Here is a 9264-nt window from a genome sequence, read left to right as displayed (position 1 = left end):
ACGTAAGCTTTATTTGAAAATCAAATAAAAATTAAGTACACCAAAAAAATTTTACTGGTAAATTCCACATTTCTAAATACGAATGACGAATGTCCACCCCAAGGCTAATTTTATATTGTCCACTCTTAACTTCTTTTTGGGATATTTATTCTTTTAAGTACTTTCCTATTACAAACATGAAACTATGTATTGCAACTGGGTAACTGAACGGTAACCGTTTGAGTTTTAATCACTTATTTGTTTTGTGTCACTATTCAGGGTGCCCCGTGAGAATGATTTAACCATTATCTCCAATATCTCCTGAGATAATAAATATACCATAAATCTATTTATTTTATTACTCACAGAGACAAGGACTACATATATTTAATTTTAGAAACAATAAAATATAGTTATTTTATAGAATTTATTTTTCTGAAAATTTTGACATTCCGACATTTTATTTTCATTAACCTCATAATTTTTAATTTTTTTTTTAGTTTATAGGTGAAACGGCAAAATATTGGTTTTTGTTCGGGGGCGAGCCCCCTTCTCTACGGCTAATGGGTATATCCTCACGACATACCGTGTATAAATCTCTATTTGAATTAAATGGGCTTTTGAATAAATTTTTCACATATTAAGTTTTATGTGTTGATAGCTCATAAGTTTTTAATGGTACCTACATAAATAATTATCTTGAGTAAGTTTAGTAATATTATTTTAGACATAGAAAAAAAATTTCACAGTATTTACAAATAAGTATACATAATAACAAAATACATTTATTGAATTCCTAAAAATTTTTAACTTCTATGAATTTAGAATAGTTTTAAAAGTTGATTATATCATATCCTTAAATTACATTATTCATCAAAATATGATCAGACATGATATATTATTCAAATAATAATAACTATAACAATAATTTCATTAGTAAAAGTGGATGTCGCTCTGATGTACAGTAGGTTACAAATGGGTCACTGTCATGGATGGTGTTAAATTTGAATTCAATGATATAATATCATTGTATAAGAAAAACGATTCTGAGTCTATGATATTACCAAGTATATTTGATGATATTATTGTGAATAAAGTAATTTATATATAACCTATTTACTTGTTTTAAATTTTCAATCCTTAACTATAAAAGTTAAACATTTTATACATTTATAACTACAACATAATTATTAAATTTTAAATTTGATAAATTTTGTCAAAATTAGAACTTTAATTGCATATAAAAAAATTGTGCCTATGTAATTATAATATTTTTCAAATGCTATTGTTCAGGAGCCTTGCATTACATTTTCACGCTTTTTTACCCCACAAATAAAATTTTATTAATATTTATAGGAAAAAAACTAAAAAAATTGAAAACTGACAATGTCCGCAAACAGCTCAAAAAGAGTCAACATTTTTTCAAAACTTTATGGTGTATAGAAAATGATAATATAAACATTCAGTAAAATTTTCATGTATCTACAGCTATTCGTTTTTGAATAACAATAAAATAACATCGCTACATGAGAAATTGAGTGAATATCCAATCTTGTAAAATTATGAACTTAAAACGCTCATAAAAATTTAATTTGATTTGCTTGTAGACATTTTTTAGATTCTTAGCGAAGCGATAAATGTATTGATTTTATAATGATGTGTGTTTTTTATTTTTTTTTGTGTGTCTGTCATTCACCTTTAGGACAGTAAAAATGCTTGGATTTTCTTTAACAGTAACTTTTCTGAGAGGAAAGTGAATCTAGTTCGTACTTTAAAATAAACATTTCCCAGTAGTTTTCAAAAGCGGCTTGAAAAACCAAAGAAAAATTAAGGAAAACGGGAATTCTTACGCAAAATCTGTTTTTGAGAAAATCGATTTTGGTTTTTGGTGTAACTCTAAAACAAATAAACGAATATATACAAGACATTTTCGCTGGTTATTTATATTTGCATTTTCTAATTTTCTATACACAGTAGGTACATGACATTTTGACTGAACGTTTATATTAGCATTTTCTATACACCATAACATTTTCCGAATATTTTGACTTATTTGGAGCTGTTTACGGACATTTTCAGTTTCCATTTTTTTTAGTTTTTTTTTTCTATGAATATCAATAAAAATGTATCTGTGTTGTAAAAAAACTTGAAAATTTAATAGAAGGCTCCTAGGTTATTGTTTCAAAGGCAGATGAAAAAAATTAAAAATACTTAGTCACAGTTTTTATTTATAAGCATTTAAAGTTCAAATCTTGACAAAATACGGAAAAATCACGAAAATTAGCAAATTATTTTGAGTTAAGAATTTTTAAAAATTTTTCTTTTTAAATCTAAGATTTGAAAATGTAATATAAGACTATCCATAAGTTTGTCTACCTTTATCACAAAAAAAATGTCTACAAGGAAGTCAAATTAGATTTTTATGAGCGTTTGATATTCATATTTTTACAACATTTGATATTCACTTGATTTCTCGTATAACGATTTTCTTATTTTGTTGTAATTAAAAAACGTATGACTGTAGATATTTAAAAATTTAACTGAATGTTTATATAAGCATTTTCTATGAATGATAAAATTTTGAAAATAATTTTAATCTTTTTGAGCTGTTTACGGACATTGTCAGTTTTCAATTTTTTAGTTTTTTTTTCTATAAATATCAATAAAATTTCATTTGTTTGGTAGAAAAGCGTGAAAACTGTATGCAAGGCTCCTGATATATTGTTACAATAGCAGTTGAAAAATGTAAAAAATACATAGGCACAATTTTTTTTTATAAGCATTTAAAGTTCAAATTTTGACAAAATGTATCAAATTTATAATTTAATAATTATTTTGTAGTTAAAACTTTATATAATGTTCAACTATTGTGGCTAAGGATTGAAAATTGAAAACAAGGCTCCACGTAAATAGGTTATACATAAATTACTTTATTCACAAAAATATCATCAAATATACTTGGTAATATCACAGGCTGACTGACCGTTTTCGCTCAAAATCGTTTTTTTTATACAATGATATTATATCATTGAATTCAAATTGAACATCAATATTACAGTGACCCACTGGTAACCTACTGTACAGCAGAGCGACATCCACTTACCCACCTTTTTTTCGATTTTCTCGAAAACAGATTTTGCGTGAAAATTCCCGTTTTTCCTTAATTTGTCTTTTGTTTTCACGTCGCTTTTGAAAACTACTGGGAAATGTTTATTTTTGACCCCCCCAAAGTACCAACTAGATTCACTTTCCTATTAGAAAAGTTACTGTTGAAGAAAATCCAAGCACTTTAACTGTCTAAAAGGTGATAACTAGGGCTCGGAAGTTGTAGGTTTATTCATTTATTTTTCTGTATGTTCTCAATTTATAGCAGACCAAGCTATAAATCCGTTCTATACAATGAATAATATATAAATACAAAAATTAAAAATGCATATTTCGCATATTTTGCCAATTTTAGCTAAAAAGTGCATATTTCATTGATTTTATACACATATTATGCATATTTCATTGATTTTATACACATATTATGCATATTTCATATTTTTCAAAAAAAAATTGATTTTTTTCTTTCTTAACCTGTATATTTCAACTAATATTTAATATAAAACTCAAAATGACTAATAGTCAATTACGGAGTTAATAACAGTGGTGTACTAATGTGATACGCGCATTTAGTCTATCACGCTAGACGTTGAAAGATCGTTTTCTCGATATAAAAATCTTCTATCGAATAATCGTCGTTCATTTGAAATATAAAATCTTAAGAAAATATTGGTGGTTCAATGCAATAACTTAACAGGCATTAGAAAACATGTATTTTTTTCGTAATTTAAAAAATACTGAAAAAATATTATTAATTTTATTTTCAGCTCAATATCTTATAAGATGTCAAAATGCCAACCAGTTATACTTTTTTTTAGTTATAAATAATTTTTATGTATATGATTAATTTGTAAACAACATCACTGATGTATTTAATTTTTGGAATTCAGAATAATATGTTTTGCATATTTAACATTTTTAATGCATATTTTGCAATTTTTTCGTGCATATTTGCATGCATATTTTACCTTTTTTAGCTTCTATAACTTCCGAGCCCTAGTGATAACAGACACAAAAAAAAACCACATCATTGTAAAATCAATACATTCATCGCTTCGCTCAGAATCTAAAAGACTAATACAATTAAAAACTGAAAATGTTCCTAAACAGTTCAAAACAAATCAAAATATTTTTAAAATTTCATCGTGTATAGAAAATTAGAAAATGCAAATATAAATAACCAGCGAAAATGTCTTGTATATATACGTTTATTTGTTTTAGTATTACACCGAAAACCAAAATCGAGTTTGCCTAAAAATTCCCGTTTTTCTTTAATTTTTATGTTGTTTTTCCAGGCGTTTTTGAAAACTATTGGGAATTTTAAAATTTTACCTCCCGAACGCACCAACTAGATTCACTTTCGCAGCGAACAATATATTGTTGAAGGAAATCGAAGCAATTTTATTACCCCAAACCGTGATGACACAAAAATTTAATAATTAAAAATTTAAAAAAAAAACACATCATTGTAACTCAATACATTTATTGTTCCACTCAGAATTTTAAATGTACAACGCTAATACCAGATTTAAAAAAATTGAGTAAATAAATGTAGTCATTTATATCACTTTTTATAGTATTTTAAAATAGCAGCTCTGGAGTTCTAATAATTTTGTGAAATTACACGAATTGCAAATTTTTTCGTGTGGGTAAGGACATACGTTACAAACAATTACAAACGTAATAAATAATAAATAGACAAAAAAAAAAGTTTTATTTTTTGTGCTACGTTATGTAGACACTGTTGAGTCTATAGGAAATATACGGAAACATACGTCCTCAGTGACAAGTATTCAGATTAAGTAACAGTAGTAACACACTGATAAAGTTTAAGGCTGTTGGAGCAGACAATTTGGAATATTGAGAATATGTTATATTATATGGAATGTTTATATGAAAATAACTCGAAATTAATGTTTACCACCTATCTGGCTACCTATTTAATAATGATTTTATGTTAACAACAAGTGTGGAGAATACTCACTATATAGACACCACGTAAAATTAAAATACAACAGAATCATGTGAATTATTTATTAAACATACATTATAATGAAAAATATGAGGTCATGACAATTACAATTCTAGCGCGTGTGTGTGTTTATTGTCGTTACATCTTGACATTGGTGTATCCGAATTGGTTCCGAAACGTCCGAATTGGTTCCTGGTTTGTTACAAAAGGTGTATCTGAATTTATTGGTTCCCGGGTTGTTACTAAGGGTATATCCGAGTTGGTTCCGAGTTCCAGGGTTAGAGCATTTTTAATTTTCCTTCCCATTTTATACAGACTTAGGACTGTCCACATATTAATATTATGCAGGTATGGTTAAAAATTATGCTTTTTGTCATAAAGCTACTTTTATTTTTAATCAAGTATCTTTTAATTTTTAAATAGTCATGGTAGAATAATGAATAATGAATAATATTATAATAATAAAAATAATGATTTTTTTTAATTCAAAATATAAAATAAAATGTAATACAAAAATAAAATATCTTTTTAATTCGTCAATTTTTTTTTCTAAGTTTTGTGGATTATTGAGATTAAAATTTATAACAAACATTTTTCAAAAACTAATCTATTTATTTCATTATTTTTGTATTTGTCCATTTCTGTTTTTATAAATATTTCCTTATTTTTAGATTTAAGATTTTGTAATTTCTCTGTACTCCGCAATTTTACATATGTTTCAATTTGAACTTCTTTTAATACATCGATGAATTGAAAGATGTTTGGATGTGCGGAATAGAAGCAACTATTGAACTTGCTGTGAAATGATTCACAGCAATTAGTTGTTCGTTCTATACTACTGGTATATTCAGCCCACATTGTTGGTGGAAATAAGCTATCTTTATTTTTAAATTCCTTTGAAAGCCCTAATTGTTGTATCATCCTCCACCATGATTGGCCCAAGTGAAACCAACAACCTTTTAATTGAGCTAAAGGCCATACTTTGGAGATTGTTACATGAATGGCTCTTTCAAAGTCAGCAAATATTTTATCCGGGTTTAAATAATTTTGAATTAAACGAAACGCTTTTGTATACGTATCACTTGTTTTATTTGGAAGTAAAAAGAAAACAAGAGGGACATAGTAGTTATTTTTTACACCGTGAATTGAAAAAAGTTGGTAAAAAAGCTTTGGACAACTTTTAAAAGTACTGTCAATAAACACAGATTTCATTTGACGTAATTTCACATGAAAATCCAATAATATTGGTTTCAGCACAGTAAATAAATAAAAAATGTTCTCCCCGATTAGTTATTAAATTATAATTCTTTAATATGTTATGAGTCTCACTCAATGTTTTGGGCAACATTGGTACTTTACTACACCGACTAGTATGTATATTTTTTTTAATCTTTGGTTTCAATATCGGATTTAGCCAACTCACAGCGAATAATTTTTGCTGGCCACTCATGTAATACTTTTTGAGCTTTACGTTTTGAAATGTTGCTTAATTTCTGTCTGTTAAGTTTTTTTTTATTGTCTTTTTCATGGTTATGTACTATACTTTTATGAACAATTGTATTTAAATTATATATTTTCAAATACGACTTACATTTTCTTTTCACACATGTCCAACAGTCAATGTCGTTTGCCAACTTTTTTTGAAATCCAAATTTATAACCTTTTAATACGATAAGTTTTTTATTTTTTTCACTGTACATAAATTCCATATTCGAGAAGTTTTAAATACAAATAAAAACGAAAATACAATCACTACACATATACTCTGCGGTTATTGCTGCGGTGAATTACTGAATGCCGTTGATACCGACTAACAACTAACGAGACGATATCCGTCCATATCGATAATATAACATCGGTTTTATCACAGTTTTTATCTAAATGACAATTTAGTTCATTTTATATAGCCGTACTTATAAAGATGGGAAATATGTTAAATAATATTATTAGTTTGTATTTCGACTTTTTCGAAAGTGTTTATCAGAAACCAATTCCGATGTGTACCGCCTACCTAGAATACCGGGAACCTATTCGGATGTGTGTTGCCTGGTTTGCCGGGAACCAATTCGGATGTTGATTTTCAGGTATGGGAACCAATTCGGATGCAGCCCTTGACATCTTGGCCCTCGCACTTACACAATATCAAAGGGCAGTGTTACCACAACATGCCACTTCTTTTTTTTAAAATAAAAATACATAATGAAATTATTGATAAGTTATTAAACTATTAATTAATTAATCAAGTAAAATAATGTAATAATACTTTTTATTAAACAAATAATTTAAAAATCTTTTTGGTTTTACAATATTTCTAGCAAACCTGTTTTTTGTTTGTGCCTGTAAATTGGTTTCAATAGACTTTTCTAAGTAAGTTTTATTAGTACTGTCATTCAAATTACCTTTAGTTTTATCTTGAAATTCCAATGCCGACTTAAGAATAAACCTTCTATTTCTTTTATAGATTTTACCATTATCAGCTTCAATTTCATAAGATCTTGGTTGATCACAGACATTAATTATTTTCCCATTATTTTCAATACTCCATGTACAATAATACAACATAACAATAATAATTTATCATTCACTTTTAGTAGGGATAATTGCTTAGTATTTTTATTATAATTAGACAACATTATCAGTTTTAGTGGAAATTTGCTTATTGTAATTTTCTACATCAACTAACTTTGGTTTAAGACTAGAAAATGACAGGAATTTTAGGTCTAAGGTTTCTTGATGTGCAGGAAAGCATAAACAATTATTAACGGTGTTACGATACAGCATTAGTGCAATATATATGGGTCTGTATTTGTATCAGAGGATTTTTTAAGTAACTTTTTCATTATTTCTACACATCTTTCTGCTAGTTCATTAGATTGTAGATAATTTGGGCTAGAAGTGACAAGATTTATACCCTAATCCATACCAGGCACGTAACTAAGGGGTGGCCTGGGATGGCCCGGCCACCCAAAATATTTACAGGCCACCCTGATGGCCACCCCATTACATTGAAATATTGTTAAAATACCCAAGGCTCAAATAATTGGGCTCAAAAAATTTAACATATTTTAAAATTTCTATTATCATATTTGTTATTTTTACATAATTGTCTTTCCGAACACTATGGTTAGATTACCAGATATCAGAACTCAGAATAGAAATCGTCTATACATACTCGTCGTATTCATCGTATTAACGACGACGACAATGCATCTATATTAATTATTATTATAAAGTCGCAAGAACTTGCTGGTATTCCTATTCCAGTAAATCGGCATTTCCCCATCGCGGCATGACTTGTTAGTGGGTACCAGGATAACTTTTATGCGAATAACTAATAACTAATAATATATATACTAGATACCTATTTATAATCTATAAATATAAATTTAATCGCCGAGGTCTAATTAACTGTAACAAATAATAATATAATACATGTGATATAGAGTATTTTAGTACAATTTATTTTATTACAACAGCGATCAGCGAATGAGTGTGCGGTCCGCATAATATTATTATTCACTTTTAATTTAAACATATAATATTGAAAAGTGACAATAATATTGTGTTTCTAATTCTATACTATTTTCTTCTTTACCTAGCAATACGGCTATACTTATTCAGTTGACGTTTGAAGACTTGTGGTTGTGGTTTTCGCGAATCGTGATTCATGTACAGTGTAATAATTTAATAACTAGTTTTTTTAAAAACTGTTTTTTGGATTTTGATTATACACTTTTGTAATAAAAGAATTCAAAATATAATTTAAGAAAATAAATAAAGTATATTAATATATTTATAAATAAGTCTTGAGAGATGAGAGACCCACGAACTAAGGGGAAAAATCAATCCGTGACTCACAAGCCACACCGCGTGATGTTCCTAAGGAGAAGTCAGTGGAACTTATGGGTTTTAATATAAAGCTAGTTAAAATTAACTAACTAAAGAAAATATAATATTTAGGTTGCACTTAAAATACTAATAAGTTAAATAATTATAGAGAAGTTTAAGGTAATGAATGATTACTAATCATGTGGTTTTAAGAAAATAATAGTAATAGTTACAGTAGTAGTACGAGAGGTAATAACTGTATATGTGACGCAGTGTTAGAATTTTTTTAATAACACTAGCCAATCATTTGTAATAATTAAAAGAAAAAAACAACCAAAAAAATCTAATATTCTCAAACTGATAACAATAATTGTAGATAT

Source organism: Metopolophium dirhodum, chromosome 1, assembly GCF_019925205.1.
Source record: "Metopolophium dirhodum isolate CAU chromosome 1, ASM1992520v1, whole genome shotgun sequence".
Lineage (NCBI taxonomy): Eukaryota > Metazoa > Arthropoda > Insecta > Hemiptera > Aphididae > Metopolophium > Metopolophium dirhodum.
The sequence above is the reverse complement of the archived record's forward strand: the minus strand, read 5'-3'. Positions refer to the sequence as shown.